Raw genomic sequence first — 22,778 nt, 5'->3', positions numbered from 1 at the left:
CTGTATGGTGGGCTGGTTCTAATAAGAAGAAAAATGATCTTTGAAATCATGAGAGTTACTGAGCCCTGTAACTGAGAGCCTGGTTAGCATAGCAGTCAACAGCTCTGAAGCCAACCTTCCTAGGCTCAACTTTTGGTTCTGCTCTTAACTGTCTATCCTTGGGCAAGTTAATCAACATCTCTGTGCCTCTGTTTTCTTAGAGATATGTACCTTAAAGGGTTTGGAGAGGATAAATTAATATACATATGTACTATATATAAATTAGAACAACGCCTAGTATAGGTAAGTATTATAAACCGCCAAACCTGAAATTTCCAGATACACAAGTGCCAAAGTAGTACGGCTGCCCCATTATTTCTCCATTTTTAATAGCTCAACCTTCACTAGGCAGCACTTAAGGAGACATTGCCCAGGTACTATACTTGACCCACTTTCTTCTTTCCACCTTTTTCCTTCCCTTTGAACCTAACTACAAAGCATTCACGATCCTTTATTTGTATCACCTAGAATTGAACCAAACATGATTGAAAATTTCATTTCATTAAATTGGTGCCCTAGTGGGCTGCTGCTCTGTAAAACCCATGGAGAAGAGGAATGAGAAACACAGGCATTTCTTTTCAATCGAACCAAGAGGACATGAAGGAGGGCCAGAAGCACAGGAGGAAACCCATTCAGTTTTGGAAACCAGAAAAAAAAAAAAAAAAAAGAATCACTGAGCGGTGTTAAAAGTTCACCTTCTGGATCCTTAAAGCCACAATTTTGGAAAAATGCGCCTGCTGCAGAGAAGGTGAAGAGTGGAGGGGTCAAGTCAGCTTTGGAGTTAGCACACCTGGGATCTTATTCATTCGTTGCAGACACCAGGCCTCAGTGTCCTTATCTGTCAAATGGGGGTGAGATGCCTGTGTTTATCGTGAGGTTCACATAAGTTGTTGTGTATAAGGCATTTCCAGAGCCTGGCACAAGGTAAATGTTCAATTAATCTGAACCCCCTTTCCTCTCCGTTCGCCTATATTCTCAGAGGCTGCTGAGGAGACAGGTCTCACTGGCCGTCAGTACAAACTTCCAGGGCTCAGGCTCCAGACAGCTGGGTTTGGAGTCACTCTGGGCAAACTAAATATTGGAAAACAGAGAGTCTTTTTAAGTTTTAAGTATTTTCTCAGTATACTGATGGAGAATGGACCAGAAAAACTGTGCTCTTTAGATCTGCTCTGAATGAGTGGGATGCTGAAGGGGAAATAAGAGACCCAAGTAGGAGAGAGAAGTGCCCTCTCAGAGAGGCCTGTTGGCATCATTTACTTAATGTTATTGATCACCCACGAGGCTCTGTTACTTCAAGGATATCTGGCACAAACAACAACAAGAAACGGAGAATGAGGCACCAAAGACTTCAGAAATTCAAAATACCCTCCACCCCCAAAGGCCTTCAAATGCAAGTAAAATTGGAGGGTCCTGGAACCTTGGGTACCAAGCATACCCCAAATGCAACAAGGCATCTGGAAATCCCATGACATCCTACAGCAACAAGCAGAGACATCCAGTCCCCAAAATCAATCCCACAATCGAACAGACCCGTTCATCATAGGCAACCACATTCTGAAGGACACAGGAAGGACAGAGAGAAAATGAGGGAGATTAAAGTAGATGTCTTTGGGTATTTTTTTAAAAAACTTCCAAGTGTTTGCTTTTCCCCTTGCTGAATTTTTTTTAGCCAGTTTTGTTCTGTTTTATTCTGACAAATAATATCAAGGATTTAGTTATTTCCCAGAAAATAATGTAGATGCTCTGTTAATTCCTGGCACAAACCAACCATCCTCTTCCCAGTAGCTATTTCAGTGTCCTTCCAGTGGCTGTGTCCCTTTTGCCACTGCACAAACAGAAACTACAAACAGCTTGACTTAGCTCTGAATCGTGTCACCTAACATTGTTTCCTGCTTGCAGCAGGTCTATACAGAATAACACTAAGGACAAGACCCTCTGTGCCCTGCTCGTTTAGCCAAGTTATACTACGGTGATTCATCAAGTTATTTTTCTAGCTCCTGATTAATTGACCTACCAGTTGCCATTTCCGCAAATACTCACTAATAAGAAATTTAAAATAACCAAGAAAGAACTCAGCCAAATGAAGGAGTAGTGCCTGAAACAGGGAGAGTTCAGAAATTAGAGGGACAGGAAAAAATACAAAGAATTGGGAATACAATTTCCTATCTAAAGCTCACAAATAGTGTGGTTAGGCTGGCCTAGTTTCTGGGTTCTGTACCCACTTCCACAAACTAATATCTACCCTCAAGTCAGTGAAATTCTTCCATCAGTACTTTGCATGGCCAAGATTACATCCCCCAGACACCAACACCTGACTGCTGGATCTTGGGGGCAGAACAACCTACACCCACAACGCATTAGTTTTTATCCTAACACCGTACCTGAGGATTTCTGCTCATTTTATGAAAGGTTTGGGTTTCCTTCTTTAGAAAAGAACGGCTTTCTTTATAAAAGAAAACAAAGTCTTTTAGAAAAAAAAGACAGGGGGCGAAAGGGTTGTGGGAGAAAGGAAGGAAGGAAGGAAGGAAGGGAGGGAGGCAGGGAGGGAGGGAGGAAAAGAAAGAGAGTGGGAGATAGAGAAGAAGGGAAGGAGGGAGGGAGGGAGAAAGAAAGAAATAAAAAAGGCAGTTCAGTAATAACTGAGCAGATTCATGCAAAATCAGCTCATCTGCCTCACCCTCCCTTCTCTCCTTGCTCCACTCCAGGTCCTATTCCTGGGTATAAAACAGAAAATGTCATACCCCTGACCCACGCTACACTTGCGGCACCTAGAATGCCCAGCATTTGGCTCACTGCATCTCAAGAGTGAACAAAAATGTTCAAGAGAGGTGTCTGTGAGACAGGCAGATGGGAGACAGGCTTCAAACATCAGGACTCAAGTCCTGAAGGAGTGTGTGAATGAAGGCGAGCACGTGACAAAGAGGATGTACAGGAGAGCACGACAGTGCCTGCACGGTTCACAGGGCCCGCAGTAGAAGATGCTCTTCAGAATCCTCTGAATTTTAGGGGGAACATCAAGAACTACTTTTCCTTTCTGGAAGTTATTAACCCCAGGAAACATTTCCCTGGGGGAGTATGTGTCACGTCAGACGTGATAGTAGGTCTAATCAGGTGTAAATAGATTTATAGCCATATGAGGGCTCTTAAGGAGAGTTAAGGATGCTTGAGAAACAGGACTGACATTTAGCAAGGCTGAATCATGGCACAAATTCATGCTTCCCCACAAAATGGCCTCTGAAATGGAATGTGGTCTAAAGCAGTGTGGCATTTTTTTTTTTAGTTTCTTACAGAGTAACTCTTCCTACATCACAATCATCACATTTGATTGATCAAAATATATTGTCACCATTACCTTTTGAACATGTACCTCCAATACATGTAGATTTATTCATGAATTATATAAATGTACTAATGTCCTAATATATTAGGATATTATAAAACATACACTCAATATAGAAATTTAAAAGAATTAGGGTCAATTAAATATAAATAGAAGTTATAAATTTTTCTTCCTGCACTCAAAAAGACTGTGTTGCACAACCCTATTTCGAGACCATTGCCCTACAGGGTAGATGAAAACAGCTTGGCTCCAAGCTCACTGGTCTCTGTGCTTCTATCCTTGGCCCCTACGGTCTATTCTCGCTGCAGCAGTCAGAACAACCCTTTGAAAATGTAAATCAGAGCATGTGTGTCCCTTACAGAGGGCTTCAATCTTTATATTTCCATATAATTTTTTTCTTTAACATCCCCTGGATTTTATTTTATGCATTTAAAAACATTATTCTGCAGAGGGTTCCACAGGCTTCACCAGACTGCCAAAGAAGTTCATGACCCAAAAATGGTTAAGAAGATATTAAAGTGTAAATGCTCCAATGGTTTCCTATTGCTTTTAGAATAAAAGTCAAAAGCCTATAAGGTCCTGTAGTACAGAGTCTACATGATCTGCCCCCGCCAACCTGATTCCCCACACCCTATCTGGCTGCTCCCACCTCAGAACCTCTGCACTTGCTACCTGGAACACTCTTGTTGCCTCACTTCATTCAGGTCAATGTTCAAATGTCTCCACCTTAGAGAGACCTACCCTCCCCATCCTCTGCTGAACAGCAGATTCTGTCACCTTCTATATACTACTTAGTCGCTCTGAAATTAGACTGCATATTGTTTGTGTGTACTACTGTCTGCTTCCCCTAGGAGAGTATAAGCTTCATGCAGGCATCTCTTTTGTTCATTGTGATACCAACAGCACTAAAGCAGGGCCTGGCTCAATCCTGTAAAACACACTGCATGAATAAAGCATCCTGATTTGCAACAAAGACCCAGGTACAGCAGAGGGGCAGGACAGCCTGAGTGATTTCAGTCCCTCTCTATGTACTGAACTGGCATAAGAGTAGAAAATGTTTGCTTGCTTGTTTAAACCTGGCCACGCCTCTGTGACAGGGACTACAATGTGAAACTCTACAATGGATTAACTATTCCTTCACCATCAAAGATCACTTCCCACTTCTTCCCTATCTGCGCGAGCCTAAAAAAGGAGTATCCTGAAAATCTTCCTGTAACCTTCATCTCAACCCTGGGATCAGTCTCCTGAGCAACATCCCCTCTGGGAAACCAAGTGCATCATTTTACGGAACTCACTGGTAGAGGTTCTCACTGAAGATGGGTTTGGGAGAGCATAAGTGATATGTCAAACGTACTGCACTATACATTTGCCTTTAAGATATAGATTGTTGCATGAAATATGAACAGGTGTCAGAATGTTGCATTAAAAGTCTCTTGAAAATAAACATTGCTAATGCAAATTTTCTGCATTCATTTCCTGATCTGCAAAATTTCAAGTTCCTAATCCATTTCCTAAGGAGACTAGGACGTTGATGTACCTGGGTTTCTGTTAAAACTAATTCTATCTATTTCTTTTTATTTGTTTAAAAAATGTAGCTACTAGATTTCTGTTATCGGGCATGTTAGGGTCCTAGTCTCCTTAGGACTTGGATTAGGAATTTGAAATTCTGCAGATCAGGAAATGAAAAAGCAAATTGGAAAGGAGAAAGGGTACTCTGTAATGGGTTTATATTATCACCTAGCACATCTAGAGGAAACCAGCAAAGACCCATCAATTGCTTTCACATCACACTCAGCAACACTAGAGAATTTAAACCACCTGGGGAAAAAAGACACTGAGAGAGAAAATGTCACAAAGCTTTCTTAACATTGGAAAAAGAGGCTCATCCACCAGAGGGCAGACAGCAGAAGCAAGAAGAACTACAATCCTGCAGCCTGTGGAACAAAAACCACATTCACAGAAAGACAGACAAGACGAAAAGGCAGAGGGCTATGTACCAGATGAAGGAACAAGATAAAAGCCCAGAAAAACAACTAAATGAAATGGAGATAGGCAATCTTCCAGAAAAATAATTCAGAATAATGATAGTGAAGATGGTCCAGGACCTCAGAAAAAGAATGGAGGCAAAGATTGAGAAGATGCAAGAAATGTTTTAAAAAGATCTAGAAGAATTAAAGAACAAACAAACAGAGATGAACAATACAATAAGTGAAATGAAAACTACACTAGAAGGAATCAATAGCAGAATAACTGAGGCAGAAGAACGGGCAAGTGACCTGGAAGACAGAATGGTAGAATTCACTGCTGCGGAACAGAATAAAGAAAAAAGAATGAAAATAAATGGAGACAGCCTAAGAGACCTCTGGGACAACATTAAACACAACAACATGCGCATTATAGGGGTCCCAGAAGGAGAAGAGAGAAAGGACCTGAGGAAGTATTTGAAGAGATTATAGTCAAAAACTTCCCTAACATGGGAAAGGAAATAACCAGCCAAGTCCAGGAAGCGCAGAGAGTCCCATACAGGATAAACCCAAGGAGAAACACGCCGAGACACATAGTAATCAAAGTGGCAAAAATTAAAGACAAAGAAAAATTATGGAAAGCAGCAAGGGAAAAATGACAAATAACATACAAGGGAACTCCCATAAGGTTAACAGCTGATTTCTCAGCAGAAACTCTACAAGCCAGAAGGGAGTGGCATGATATACTTAAAGTAATGAAAGGGAAGAACCTACAACCAAGATTACTCTACCCGGCAAGGATCTCATTCAGATTTGATGGAGAAATCAAAAGCTTTAGAGACAAGCAAAAGCTAAGAGAATTCAGCACCACCAAACCAGCTCTACAACAAATGCTAAAGGAAATTCTCTAAGTGGGAAAGAGAAGAGAAGAAAAGGACCTACAAAAACAAACCCAAAACAATTAAGAAAATGGTAATAGGAACATACATATCGATAATTACCTTAAACGTGAATGGATTAAATGTTCCAACCAAAAGACACAGGCTTGCTTAATGGAAACAAAAACAAGACCCATGTATATGCTGTCTATAAGAGACCCACTTTAGACCTAGGGAAACATACAGACTGAAAGTGAGGGGATGGAAAAAGATATTCCATGCAAATGTAAATCAAAAGAAAGCTGGAGTAGCAACACTCATATCAGATAAAATAGACTTTAAAATAAAGAATGTTACAAGAGACAAGGAAGGACACTATGTAATGATCAAGGGATCAATCCAAGAAGAAGATATAACAATTATAAATATATATGCACCCAACATAGAAGCACCTCAATACATAAGGCAACTGCTAACAGCTCTAAAAGAGGAAATCGACAGTAACACAATAATAGGGGGGACTTTAACACGTCACTTACACCAATGGACAGATCATCCAAACAGAAAATTACTAAGGAAACAGAAGCTTTAAATGACACAATAGACCAGATAGATTTAATTGATATTTATAGGACATTCCATCCAAAAACAGTAGATTACACTTTCTTCTCAAGTGTGCACTTTTCTGACCACAATGCTATGAGATCAGAAATCAATTACAGGGAAAAAAATGTAAAAAACACAAAACACATGGAGGCTAAACAATACGTTACTAAATAACCAAGAGATCACTGAAGAAATCAAAGAGGAAACCAAAAAATACCTAGAGACAAATGACAAAGAAAACACGACAATCCAAAACCTATGGGATGCAGCAAAAGCAGTTCTAAGAAGGAAGTTTATAGCTATACAAGCCTACCTAAAGAAACAAGAAAAATCTCAAATAAACAATCTAACGTTACACCTAAGGGAACTAGAGAAAGAAGAACAAACAAAAATTGGAATTGGAATTTTCAGAGCAGAAATAAATGAAATAGAAACACAGAAAATAATAGCAAAGATCAATAAAACTAAAAGCTGGTTCTTGAGAAGATAAACAAAACTGATAAACCATTAGCCAGACTCATCAAGAAAAAGAGGGAGAGGACTCAAATCAATAAAATTAGAAATGGAAAAGGAGAAGTTACAATAGACACCACAGAAATACAAAGCATCCTAAGAGACTACTACAAGCAACTCTATGCCAATAAAATGGACAACCTGGAAGAAATGGACAAATTCTTAGAAAGGTATAACCTTCCAAGATTGAACCAGGAAGAAACAGAAAATATGAACAGACCAATCACAAGTAATGAAATTGAAACTGTGATTAAAAATCTTCCAACAAACAAAAGTCCAGGACCACATGGCTTCACAGGTGAATTCTATCAAACATTTAGAGAAGAGCTAACACCCATCCTTCCCAAACTCTTCCAAAAAATTGCAGAGGAAGTAAAACTCCCAAACATATTCTGTGAGGCCACCATCACGCTGATAACAAAACCAGACAAAGATACTACAAAAAAAGAAAATTACAGACCAATATCACTGATGAATATAGATGCAAAAATCCTCAACAAAATACTAGCAAACAGAATCCAACAACACATTAAAAGGATCATACGCCATGATCAAGTGGGATTTATCCCAGAGATGCAAGGATTCTTCAATATATGCAAATCAATCAACGTGGCACACCATATTAACAAATTGCAGAATAAAAACCATATGATTGGGCTTCCCTGGTGGCGCAGTGGTTAAGAATCTGCCTGCCAATGCAGGGGACACGGGTTCGAGCCCTGGTCTGGGAAGATCCCACATGCCACGGAGCAACTAAGCCTGTGAGCCACAACTACTGAGCCTGCGCGTCTGGAGCCTGTGCTCTGCAATGGGAGAGGCCGCGATAGTGAGAGGCCCACGTACCGCGATGCAGAGTGGCCCCCACTCGCCGCAACTAGAGAAAGCCCTCACACAGAAACGAAGACCCAACACAGCCAAAAATAAATAAATAAATTAAAAAAAAACAAAAAACAAAAAACCATATGATTATCTCAACAGATGCAGAAAAAGCTTTTGACAAAATTCAACACCATTTATGATAAAAACTCTCCGGAAAGTGGGCATAGAGGGAACCTACTTCAACATAATAAAGGCCATATACGACAAACCCACAGCAAACATCATTCTCAATGGTGAAAAAGTGAAAGCATTTCCTCTAAGATCAGGAACGAGACAAGGATGTTCACTCTCACCACTATTATTCAACATAGTTTTGGAAGTCCTAGCCACGGCAATCAGAGAAGAAAAAGAAATAAAAGGAATCCAAATCTTCCAATCTTCTTTTCCAAGAAGAAGTAAAACTGTCACTGTTTGCAGATGACATGATACTATACATAGAGAATCCTAAAAATGCCACCAGAAAACTACTAGAGCTAATCAATGAATTTGGTAAAGTAGCAGGATACAAAATTAATGCACAGAAGTCTCTTGCATTCCTCTCCACTAATGATGAAAAATCTGAAAGAGAAATTAAGAAAACACTCCCATTTACCACTGCAACAAAACGAATAAAATACCTAGGAATAAACCTACCTAGGGAGACAAAAGACCTGTATGCAGAAAACTATAAGACACTGATGAAAGAAATTAAAGATGATACCAACAGATGGAGAGATATACCATGTTCTTGGATGGAAGAATCAAATTGTGAAAATGACTATACTAACCAAAGCAATCTACAGATTCAATGCAATCCTTATCAAATTACCAATGGCATTTTTTACAGAACTAGAACAAAAAATCTTAAAATTTGTATGGAGACACAAAAGACCCCGAATAGCCAAAGCAGTCTTGAAGGAAAAAAACAGAGCTGGAGGAATCAGACTCCCTGACTTCAGACTATACTACAAAGCTACAGTAATCAAGACAATATGGTACTGACACAAAAACAGAAATATAGATCAATGGAACAGGATAGAAAGCCCAGAGATAAACCCATGCACCTATGGTCAACTAATCTATGACAAAGGAGGCAAGGGTATACAATGGAGAAAAGACAGTCTCTTCAATAAGTGGTGCTGGGAAAACTGGACAGCTACATGTAAAAGAATGAAATTAGAACACTCCCTAACACCATACACAAAAATAAACTCAAAATGGATTAGAGACCTAAATGTAAGACCAGGCACTATAAAACTCTTAGAGAAAAACATAGGAAGAACACTCTTTGACATCAATCACAGCAAGATCTTTTTTGATCCACCTCCTAGAGTAATGAAAATAAAAGCAAAAATAAACAAATGGGACTTAATGAAACTTCAAAGCTTTTGCACAGCAAAGGAAACCATAAACAAGACGAAAAGACAACCCTCAAAATGGGAGAAAATATTTGCAAATGAATCATCAGACAAAGGATTAATCTCCAAAATATATAAACAGCTCATGCAGCTCAATATTAAAGAAACAAACAACCCAATCAAAAAATGGGCAGAAGACCTAAACAGACATTTCTCCATAGAAGACATACAGATGGCCAAGAAGCACATGAAAAGCTGCTCAACATCACTAATTATTAGAGAAATGCAAATCAAAACTACAAGGTATCACCTCACACCAGTTAGAATGGGCATCATCAGAAAATCTACAAACAACAAATACTGGAGAGGGTGTGGAGAAAAGGGAACCCTCTTGCACTGTTGGTGAGAATGTAAATTGATACAGCCACTATGGAGAACAGTATGGAGGTTCCTTAAAGAACTAAAAATGGAATTACTATATGACCCAGCAATCCCACTACTGGGCATATACCCAGAGAAAACCATAATTCAAAAAGACACATGCACCCCAGTGTTCACCGCAGCACCATTTACAATAGCCAGGTCATGGAAGCAACCTAAATGTCCACTGACAGATGAATGGATAAAGAAGATGTGGTACATATATACAATGGAATATTACTCAGCCATAAAAAGGAACGAAATTGGGTCATTTGTAGAGACATGGATGCATCTAGAGACTATCATACAGAGTGAAGTAAGTCAGAAAGAGAAAAACAAATATCGTATATTAACACATATATGTGGAACCTAGAAAATGGTACAGATGAACCGGTTTGCAGAGTAGAAATTGAGACACAGAAGTAGAGAACAAACGTATGGACAGCAAGGGGGGAAAGCGGTGGGGGGTGGTGGTGGTGCTGGGATGAATTGGGAGACTGGGATTGACATGTATACACTCATGTGTATAAAATGGATGACTAATAAGAAAATAAATAAATAAATAAATAAACATTAAAAAAAAAAAAACTGGAAAAAGAGTAACCAGTAAACATCACTCCATAGTTTGGCAGTCCCTTCTCAGGGTGTATGTGCTACAACTAAAAAATACTCCATGTTATTAACTCTGCTTTGGAAAACTGTCTCAGAGTTCCTCTTAGATTCCAGCTGAATTTTAAATTTTTTTTTTTTCCCAAGGTTTTTAGATTAGGGGAGTGATGGAAAAATGAGACAAGGGCTTTATTTTCCAGAATTTCAAAAGCATTTATAACTATTACATAAAATAAAATATGTACTCATTTATTTATGCTCCATGTTGATTTTTCTCATTCATCCATTTACTTGCTCACCCAAAAGCCAACTAGGTGCTAGGGCCTGAGTTACTGAATTTATGCAAAGCACCAGACACTTTACAGACCATACAAACATTTACTCTACTTTTTTTTTAATTTTTAAAATAACTAATAAAATAATAACTGGCCTAGGTTAGGTTAACTCCTCATTGCCTGGATCACCACCTTAAAACGGTTGTTTAAAAATTTATAAATTAAAATTTAAACCTTATATCCTTAATGAGGTATAGCTCCTACTTCAGAATATGGAGGGAGGTGAGAAAGGATTTTGACTTAATCCCACAGCTGTCAACAACTGCAGTGTCCAATACAGTAGTCACAAACCACATGTGGCTGTGAGCACTTGAAATGTGGCTAAGGCAACTAAAGAACTGAACTTCTGATTTAATTTAATGTAAATTAAAATTTGAAAACTGAAGCAATATAAAGAATATTTTATACTCTTCTTTTGGTAGGACTGTATGTAACTTTAACCGCTGAAAATTTAGCATATGGATTTAGGTATGCAATAAGTATAGAATACACCGGATATGGAAGACTTATTAATAAAAAGAATACATAAAATATAGCTCAATAATTTTTTCATATTGATTTATGTTGAAAAAATATTTTGGATATATTGGTTTAGATAAAATATATTATTAAAATTACTATTACCTATTTCTATTTACTTTTTTAAAAATGTGGTTACTAGAAAATTTTAAATCACATACATGGCTTGCATATATTTCTATTTTAGACAGCACTAGTTTAAAATATAGCTTCTATGTAGAATTCCCAACATTAATTCAAGTGTAAGGGCTCATCCTTTCTAAACTCTTACCAATGCCCAGCCCCAAAAGCTATGTTACCACCCTGCTATCCAGATTCACAAACCCTAGCACACATCATCCAAAACAACTCATCTCTGTCTGCAGGTAAGGAGGCAAAGTCAAATACTGATGCTTCTGGTCTAACTCACTGATAGTGAAAGTACCATCAGCCTCTTCAGTGTGACAACCTGGATTCAGCCAACATTAATTGTTGGTTCTAATATGCACCGAGCAATGACAGTGCTAGAGATTAAAGCAAAAGTAAATGGTCTCGGCACTAAAGGAGTTCCCAGGTGGGGAAGCCCCATGCGTGAACACGAACAACACAAGCCCAATGCATCTGATCGATGTGTGTGCGTGGATGTGTGGAGGAGGCCATCCCTAGACTCTGTAGGACCCTCAGGGTAGGCTTCCCTCAATGCCTCGATGAAACTTGAATCATTGGTCTGGTGGAGAGAAAAAGGACTAGTCATCCAAAAACAGATTCTTTTAGTTCTGGCTTTACCACATACTAGCAATATAGCCTTGTAGAGTCAGTTAACTTCTTCTTCTGGATTTACTGTTCTTAACCACGTAGAAAAGAAATTTTAAAACATCTTCCTGCTTCTCTTGTAGTTATGAAGATTCAATGGAATCTAGTACATAAAAGTGGTCAATTATGAAGTCCCAAATGGATAAAGGGTGTATTGACAATGATGGTGATATCAAAATGGAGTTTGCAGGTGTGCAGGAGGCCAGAGAAGACTATGGGAACAGAGACTTCTGTCACCTCTGTATGCAGGGCAAGGGCACAAGGGCTTCTCCATGAAACTTAAACTGGAGCCCAAGCATCGCAATGAATCACTTCTCAGACCCACCTAGCTTTGTGAAACATGGCCTGGAAATACACAGGATTAAACAAGTCTTTGGGGACATATTCCATTTTTAATGACTGTTAACTTTTTCTAAAACGTTCCTTTGGAGGTGAACTGTTAGATTCTTGGTGAATTTTGTTTGAAATGCTGAAGGAAGACTGAATTGGTCATGAAAATGGGAAACCATCACAGATGCTGGAACAAGTATAGCTCTCAGCAATTATAGAGTTTTTGCAAATGTGCAACCTGTGAGTCCAATACATTTGTTTTTAGATACCACAGCATGTGTCCCATAAGGCTAGGGGTATCATAATATTCTCAAAGTCAAATTGATTTTTTATTTTATCAAAATGCATACAGCATTCTAATATTTTCATTAAGTTACAATTAATTCCCTTCCCCCAGCAAAACAAAAACAAAATTCCACAACTCTTAGGAGAGTAATTCTCAAAAGATTGTAAACTCACTTAAAAATTCAACACTCATACCTGAAGTTATATGTTCTCAAGCTGTAAAATAGGCAAGTATGACCATTTGGGGAACTAAATGTTTTTCTGGCACCATGGTTAATTTTTTCTTATTTTGCTTTGACTCTTAATGGCTTCTTTTTGTTGCTATTGTCCAATATTAATTTTAAAAATTATTTTTATCAGCTTTTTAAGGATAAATTCAAGGAAAGTTTAACATCAATTTGGAAATTTAAGTACATTTTGGTGATTACCAAAGTTACAATAAAAGTTAAAAGCTAGATAGAAATTAAATTTAAAGAAAAAAATTGTCAAAACATTTGTCTCTTTTCCTGTCACAATAACTACACCATGTGAATTTATTTGAAACTAATTTGTAGGGCATTTCCTCCATTTAGCAATAAAGATATTACTCTGTAAGCCAGGTCTCCACAATTCAATGTGATGTATTTAGGTAAGAATTTGATTAAGAACTATGAATTTCAAACTCATGGCCAATCTTTGATTTTTGCATTCAAATGTAAATATAGCATGATTGCAAAGGATACATGCAGGAACAGTCTATTACTATCACAACCATGCCCAAACTATTAATTTTTGAATCATTTAAAAAAAATTTAATTTTAAAAATGAAGGGGAAAAAAATGTAACTTTAGCCCCAATCAACATGTTCCAAGCTTAGTTGATATGAAAAGTATCACCAAGCCACTGTGAAAGTAATAATATCTCTAATGCAGGAGTGTGCCCTTCAGAAGCAAACCAACATAGAACAGGAACCCTTCCCCCCAGAGGTCCAGTGAATTTCAGAGGCTGGCAACTCAGGTATACAACTTCAAGTGAGTATTGGCAGGAATTTATTCTTCTAGCATGAAGGGAGGTAGTAAGAAAAAGAATAATGGGTAGCACAGAGCTTTGAATGAGAATAGGCCTGATACCTACTGGTGAGGATTTGGGAGAACCTGAGGGCAGTGGGAGAGGATTGTGTATCTGGGATTTGTGAAAAAAAGAGAGGCATGGAGGTCCAGTACCACTGTGTCAGGAGGGGAGGCTAAAACAAATCTCACCGGATCCAGAACACATGGTAGTCATCAACTGGCACATATCACATTAGTAGATGATGCCTAATTTATTGTCTTAGATACACTGAATTTTCCTTTTTTGCTAACTAAAAATTGGATAATATAAGCTTGAAACACATATATTAGGGTACAGAGTTAATTTTCTGCTACATATGTGATATGTATGAAAAGAGATGGACTGGTGGTATAGAAAACCATAAGACTAGATAATCAAAAAACCATGTTAGATCTGATTTTGGAAATTATCAAATGACTAGTGTCAGCATCCTTAATTTGTTCTGATTCAGCTAACACAATCATTAATTGTTATTCCCTGATTATACAAATGCAGATGGTAGAGAAGTGGTCTAAGCAAATCAATACTGGATAAGGTAATTTGTCTTAAATTAAAAAACAAAAAGGTAACTTTATCAATCCTCAAAAAGCCCAAATTGTATCATTTACATACAGATGATGGAGATATGGGCCCTCACCTGGACCAGCTACCATTCAGGTTGAATAGATATGGACCCAATTCCCTAGAGGTTTCAAGTCAAGACTTAAAACATCAATTTGTCTATATAACTTAACTCTCCCAAGATTAACCCCCTTTTTTCCCAGAGACTGAATTTCCCCATTAGCTAAGCCATCCCACATATGTACCTACCCAAGTATGAAGTTTAAGAAAAAAAAACTCAAAAGGAAAATATTAGTCTCTTATTTTGACAAATGATAACTTACGCAAGATGCTCTTCAAATACCACTGCCTATGTACTTCGGAAAAGATGTCCACAAAACCGTCTCACTTTTTTTCCTACCCTTATCTATCCACTACTCCTTCCACAAACCCCTCACTCTCCAACATTCCCAAGCAGCCCTCCCCAGCCCTTCTTGCTTACGGGGATGTCCTCAAGTCAAGATGTGTCTGTCTTCTACATGTCACCCCAGCCCAAAGTATTTCTCCTCCTCAGAAAACTATAGTTTTGTGCGAGTTTTCACTCTTTGGCCACTTGTTTGCTATTTCCTATAGATATTTATCTTTTTATGCCTTGATCTTTTGCCCTGCCTGAATATCCAATGTGTCTAGGAACAGAGCTAGATGCTTTCTCGCTTGCCTCTTTGTCATCTCCCACTGTCGAGTACCCGCTCAGGCATTCTCAGTGCCTATAGTGCACTCAGAATGACACTTACTAATGAACAGGTCAGTGATCAATCAGAAATCAACAGTAACATCCTGCCTTCCAGATTCATAAATCCTAACATGCACTGTTTCCGACACACCTCATCTCTGTCCACAAGTGAGCAGGCAAAGTCAGATACAAAGACTTCTGGTCTAACTCACTGATGGTGAAAATACCATCAGCCTCTTCAGTGTGACAACCTAGATTCAACCAACATTACTTGTTGGTTCTTATATGCACCAAGCAATGACAGTGTCGGAGATAAAAGCAAAAAAGTAAAGAGTCTCTGTTTTAGAGGGGTTTCCAGGTGGGGAAGCCCCACACGTGCACACAAACAACAAAAGCCGGATGTGTCTGATCAGTGCGTGTGCGTGGATGTGTGGAGAAGGCCATCCCTAGACTCTGTAGGACCCTCAGGGTAGGCATCCCAGAAGAGAGAAGCCTCACTGAAACTTGAAGGATGCCAGGGACAAGGGTAGTGGGCATCTCAGGGAGAAGGAACAGCAGGTGCAAAGGGCCACAGATGAGGAACAGGGGGGTGTCACAGCTGAGGTGAAGGGGGAGGATATGAAGAGGAATTTCAAGAATGGACTGGAAAGAAGTAAGAACCACACCCTTAGGGGCCTTGATGACAAGCCACCCCCCTCTCAGGAGACTGATTTCCTTGAAGTGAGAGTTCATGTCTTTACATAGCTGTATCATCAGAGCCTAGCCTAATGTGTGGCACCAGTACCTCACAAAGCGTATCCTCTGGGAAGCGATTCTAGACCAACTCTGGTAGAACTGGGTGCCCCTTCCTCTCTGATCCTATAACTTCTTCAGGAGAGTCTTATCTTACTGCTTGAGTGATTTGTTTACACGCTGTCGCCTCACAAAACCAACTGGTCCTGCAAGGGCAGAGGCCAGGTTTATTTACCTTAGTATTTCCAAGACATTTAAAACAGTGGAGACATTTCAAAGACCGTCAATTAACTTGATCGAACAAACATGCATCTATGACTAGTCCTTAGTTCAAACCTTCCTTCAAGCACTGTAGCTTAGATCCTCCTACAACCTCCTTCTGCTGCTTTGTAATAGGAATTAGGAAGAAAACACAATGATTGAAGCCACCCATGGAGTCTACATTAACACACACACACATACACACACACACACACACACACACAAAACCACCTCTCCCCCAAATCTGCAAACAATTCAGCACAAACATGTTGACACCCACATATGTAAAAACATCCCCACACAATCTGTCAGACTATATACCTCTAACCTCAAACAGCCTTAATTTTGTCTGCGCTAAACCCACAGCTACAAAATACTTTTCTCTTCATTCTTCTACTAAATTTTCATCTTGGGATGAAAATGTCAGTGCAATGTGACTTGATACTTTGGAAAGAAAAAAGTGCAAGAATATTAAGATGTGGTTAATTTGACCCTATAGGCTTACTTTCTCAAAGTTATTCATTTCCCAGTCACTTCATATTATGCCAATAATGCAATATTCTCACAAAATGCAAAATGTAAATTAAATTTCCATTCAGAACTTCTGGAATACCACAGGAAGCTAGTTTTCCTGCAGTTATTTTGACTGTGCAATGTGCCACAAACTAAAATGCACTAGGATTTTTTTTCTTACCATATTATACTTTTAGAATTTCTGAACCGAAGTGCTTCATGTTTAAATGTCTTAAAAAGAGGCTATTCTTAAGACTCAGAGCAGAGCAGCAACAGCCAGTTGTCCTTCTATACTCATTCTCCCTTTTTCTATTATAAGAGAATCCCCAGATTTTAGTCATGCTCATTGCCACCTAGAATGAGAATTCTACTTCCCAGCTCCTTTGCAGTTGCATATCGACATATAACTAACTTCTGGCTGATGAGATGTGAGTGGAAGTGATAAGTGCAATTCCAAGCTGTACTTTTAAAGGTTGGGACATCCTCTCCCCTTCCCACTTTCAAAATAGTTGCATGAAAACTAGGTTGCTATAAAGCAGGGCTGGGAGTAGCCATCTTGAATTGCATGGACATGGGCGATCCCTTAAGGACAGAAACCCTTGGGATGGGGGAGGGACCAACAGGACAGAAGGAGTCTGGGCTTTTGAAAACTTCTCAGAGCACACCTGCCTCAGAGCCTGGACTTTTATGTGAAAGAGAAAAAAAATCTTCCATCTTCTTTTAAGCCTCTGTTAGCTTGGGTCTCTGTCACAAAGAGCTTCATTTATCTTCTTATTAATTCAAAGGGTAAACAGAAAGCAATGAATGAAAATGATACATGCCCAAATGGAAAATTTGCAGTAAAAGCATTATTTCACATCTCAATTTCACTTTTTGTTTTATTCAGAAAGGTTGCCAGAACTTCTGGAAATGGAGTATCATGTTTGCAAGTATAGTTCAGTGGAAAATACATATGCGCACGCACACACACACACACACACACATACATACACACACACACACACACACGACTCACAATCAGGAGACCTGGGTTCTAGTGTTTACTCTTACTACTTACTATTTGCTCTTAGAAAGTTACATACTCTTTGAGTCTCACTTTCCTCCTCTGCAAAATGGGGCTAACCTCTTTTTTTAAATTAATATCTTCATTGAAGTATAATTGCTTTAAAATGTTGTGTTAGTTTCTGCTGTGTAACAAAGTTAATCAGTTATATGTATACATATATCTCCATATCCCCTCCCTCTCACCCTCCTTATCCCACCCTATCCCACCCCTCTAGGTGGTCACAAAGCACAGAGCTGATCTCCCTGTGCTCTACAGCTGCTTCCCACTAGCTATCTATTTTACATTTGGTAGTGTGTATATGTCAATGCTACTCTTTCACTTCGTCCCAGCTTACCCTTCCCCCTCGCCGTGTCCTCAAGTCCATCCTGTACCTCTGCGTCTTTATTCCTGTCCTGCCCCTAGGTTCTTCAGAACTCTTTTTTTTTTTTTTTTTTTTTTTTAGATTCCATATATATGTGTTAGCATACGGTATTTGTTTTTCTCTTTCTGACTTACTTCACTCTGTATGACAGACTCTAGGTCCATCCACCTCACTACAAATAACTCAATTTTGTTTCTTTTTATGGCCGAGTAATATTCTATTGTATATATGTGCCACATCTTCTTTGTCCATTCATCTATCAATGGACACTTAGGTTGCTTCCATGTCCTGGCTATTGTAAATAGTGTTGCAATGAACATTGTGGTACATGTCTCTTTTTGAATTATGGTTTTCTCAGGGTATATGCCCAGTAGTGGGATTGCTGGGTCATATGGTAGTTCTGTTTTTAGTTTTGTAAGGAACCTCCATACTGTTCTCCATAGTGGCTGTATCAATTTACATTCCCACCAACAGTGCAGGAGGGTTCCCTTTTCTCCAAACCCTCTCCAGCATTTATTATTTGTAGATTTTTTGATGATGGCCATTCTGACCACTGTGAGGTGATACCTCATTGTAGTTTTGATTTGCATTTCTCTAATGATTAGTGATGCTGAGAATCCTTTCATGTGTTTGTTGGCAATCTGTATATCTTCTTTGGAGAAATGTCTATTTAGGTCTTCCGTGCATTTCTGGATTGGGTTGTTTATATTGAGCTGCATGAGCTGATTGTATATTTTGGAGATTAATCCTTTGTCAGTTGCATCATTTGCAAATATTTTCTCCCATTCTGAGGGTTGCCTTTTTGTCTTGTTTATGGTTTCCTTTGCTGTGCAAAAGCTTTTAAGATTCATTAGGTCCCATTTGTTTATTTTTGTCTTTATTTCCATTTCTCTACGAGGTGGTTCAAAAAGGATCTTGCTGTGATTTATGTCATAGAGTGTTCTGCCTATGTTTTCCTCTAAGAGTTTTATAGTGTCTGGCCTTACATTTAGGACTTTAATCCATTTGGAGTTTACTTTTGTGTATGGTGTTAGGAAGTGCTCTAATTTCATTCTTTTACATGTAGCTGTTCAGTTTTCCCAGCACCGCTTATTGAAGAGGCTGTCTTTTCTCCATTGTATATTCTTGCCTCCTTTGTCAAAGATAAGGTGACCATATGTGTGTGGGTTTATCTCTGGGCTTTCTAGCCTGTTCCATTGATCTCTATTTCTGTTTTTGTGCCAGTAACATACTGTCTTTATTACTGTAGCTTTATAGTATAGTCTGAAGTTTGGGATCCTCATTCCCCCAGCTCCGTTTGTCTTTCTCAAGATTGCTTTGGCTATTTGGGGTCTTTTGTGTTTCCATACACATTGTAAAATTTTTTGTTCTAGTTCTATGAAAAATGCCATTAGTAGCTTGATAGGGATTGCACTGAATCTGTAGATTGCTTTGGGTAGTATAGTCATTTTCACAATGTTGATTCTTCCAATCCAAAACATGGTATATCTCTCCATCTGTTTGTACCATCTTTAATTTCTTTCATCAGTGTCTTATAGTTTTCTGCATACAGGTCTTTTGTCTCCTTAGGAAGGTTTATTCCTAGATATTTTATTCTTTTTGTTGCAGTGGTAAATGGGATTGTTAATTTCTCTTTCAGATTTTTCATCGCTAGTATATAGGAATTCAAGACATTTCTGTGCATTTAATTTGTATCCTGCTACTTTACCAAATTCATTGATTAGCTCTAGTAGTTTTCTGGTAGCATCTTGAGGATTCTCTATGTATAGGATCATGTCATCTGCAAACAGTGACAGTTTTACTTCTTCTTTTCCGATTTGGACTTTATTTCTTTTCCTTTTATTTCTTTTTCTTCTCTGATTGCTATGGTTAAAACTTCCAAAACTATGTGGAATAATAGTGGTGAGAGTGGGCAACCTTGTCTTGTTCCTGATCTTAGAGGAAATGGTTTCAGTCTTTCACCATTAAGAATGATGTTGGCTGAGGGTTTGTCATACATGGCCTTTATTATGTTGAGGTGGGTTCCCTCTATGCTCACTTTCTGGAGAGTTTTTATCATAAACGGGTGTTGAATTTTGTTGAAAGCTTTTTCTGCATCTATTGAGAACATACAGTTTTTCTCCTTCAGTTTGTTAATATGGTTTATCACATTGATTGATTTACGTATATTGAAGAATCCTTGCATTTCTGGGATAAACCCCACTTGATCATGGTGTATGATCCTTTTAATGTGCTGGTGGATTCTATTTGCTAGTATTTTGTTGAGGATTTTTGCATCTATGTTCATCAGTGATATTGGTCTGTAATTTTTTTGTGTGACATCTTTGGTTTTGGTATCAGGGTGATGGTGGCCTCATAGAATGAGTTTGGGAGTGTTCCTCCCTCTGCTACATTTTGGAAGAGTTTGAGAAGGATGGGTGTTAGGTCTTCTCTAAATGTTTGATAGAATTCACCTGTGAAGCCATCTGGTCCTGGGCTTTTGTTGGTTGGAATATTTTAAATCACAGTTTCAATTTCAGTGCTTGTCTGAAATTTCAGTCTGTTCATATTTCCTATTTCTTCCTGGTTCAGTCTTGGAAGGTTGTACCTTTCTAAGAAATTGTCCATTTCTTCCAGGTTGTTCATTTTATTGGCGTAGAGTTGCCTGTAGTAGCCTCTCATGATCCTTTGTGTTCTGTAGTGTCAGTTGTTACTTCTTTTTCATTTCTAAATCTGTTGATCTGAGTCTTCTCCCTTTTTTTCCTGATGAGTTTGGCTAATGGTTTATCAATTTTGTTTATCTTCTCAGAGAACGAGCTTTTAGTTTTATTGATCTTTGCTACTGTTTCCTTCATTTCTTTTTCATTTATTTCTGATGCGATCTTCATGATTTCTTTTCTTCTGCTAACTTTGGGGGTTTTTTGTTCTTCTTTCTCTAATTGCTTTAGGTGTAAGGTTAGGTTGTTTATTTGAGATGTTTCTTGAGGTAGGATTGTATTGCTATAAACTTCCCTCTTAGAACTGCTTTTGCTGCATCCCATAGGTTTTAGGTAGTTGTGTTTCCATTGTCATTTGTTTCTAGGTATTTTTTAATTTCCTCTTTGATTCCTTCAGTTATCTCTTGGTTATTTAGTAGTGTATTGTTTAGCCTCCATGTGTTTGTATTTTTTTACAGATTTTTTCCTGTAATTGGTATCTAGTCTCATGGCATTGTGGTCGGAAAAGATACTTGATACGATTTCAATTTTCTTAAATTTACCGAGGCTTGATTTGTGACCGAATTTATGCTCTATCTTGGAGAATGTTCCATGAGCACTTGAGAAGAAAGTGTATTCTGTTGTTTTTTGTTGTAATGTCCTATGAATATCAATTAAGCCCATATTGTTTAAAGTGTCATTTAAAGCTTGTGTTTCTTTATTTATTTTCGTTTTGGATGACATGTCCACTGTTGAGAGTGGAATGTTCAAGTCCCATACTCTGATTGTGTTACTGTCGATTTCCCCTTTTATGGCTGTTAGCATTTGCCTTATGTATTGAGGTGCTCCTATGTTGGGTGCAGAAATATTTACAATTTTTATATCTTCTTCTTGGATTGATCCCTTGATCATTATGTAGTGTCCTTCTTTGTCTCTTTTAATAGTCTTTATTTTAATGTCTATTTTGTCTGATAGGAGAATTGCTACTCCAGCTTTCTTTTGATTTCCATTTGCACGGAATACCTTTTTCCATCCCCTCACTTTCAGTCTGTATGTGTCCCTAGGTCTGAAGTGGGTCTCTTGTAGACAGCAAATATATGGGTCTGTTTTTGCATCCATTCAGCCAGTCTGTGTCATTTGGTTGGAGCATTTACTCTATTTACATTTAAGGTAATTATCAATATCTACTTTCCTATTACCATTGTCTTAACTGTTTTGGGTTTGTTATTGTAGGTCTTTTCCTTCTCTTGTGTTTCCTGCCTAGAGATGTTCCTTTATCATTTGTTGTAAAGCTGATTTTGTGTTGCTGATTTCTCTTAACTTTTGCTTGTCTGTAAAGGTTTTAAGTTCTCCGTCGAATCTGAATGAAATCCTTCCCAGGTAGAGTAATCTTGGTTGTAGGTTTTTCCCGTTCATCACTTTAAATATGTTCTACCACTGCCTTCTGGCTTGCAGAGTTTCTGCTGAAAGATCAGCTGTTAACCTTATGGTGTTTCCCTTGTAAGTTATTTGTTGCTTTTCCCTTTCTGCTTTTAATATTTTTTCTTTGTATTTAATTTTTGATAGTTTGATTAATACGTGTCTTGGCATGTTTCTCCTTGGATTTATCCTGTGTGGGACTCTCTGCACTTCCTGGACTTGATTATTTCCTTGGACTTGATTATTTCCTTTCCCATGTTAGGGAAGTTTTCAACTACAGTCTCTTCAAATATTTTCTCTGACCCTTTCTGTTTCTTTTCTTCTTCTGGGACCCCTATAATTCAAATGTTGTTGTGTTTAATGTTGTCCCAGAGGTCTCTGAGACTGTCCTCAATTCTTTTCATTCTTTCTTCTTTATTCTGCTCTGTGGCAATTATTTCCACTAGTTTATCTTCCAGGTCACTTATCCGTTCTTCTGCTTCAGTTATTCTGCTATTGATTTCTTCTAGAGTATTTTATATTTCATTTATTGTGTTGTTTATC

The 22,778-nt window shown here is 38.3% G+C and overlaps 1 protein-coding gene across 12 annotated transcripts in view; it reads right to left on the bottom strand.

The window, feature by feature from the left end:
- KLF7 (KLF transcription factor 7) overlaps positions 1-22,778 on the bottom strand; it is a 108,732-nt gene that overhangs the window by 15,128 nt on the left and 70,826 nt on the right. The window lies entirely within an intron of this gene.

The sequence above is a fragment of the Balaenoptera borealis genome (assembly GCF_965194805.1).
Source record: "Balaenoptera borealis genome assembly, chromosome: 6".
NCBI lineage: Eukaryota > Metazoa > Chordata > Mammalia > Artiodactyla > Balaenopteridae > Balaenoptera > Balaenoptera borealis.
The sequence above is the reverse complement of the archived record's forward strand: the minus strand, read 5'-3'. Positions and strand labels throughout refer to the sequence as shown.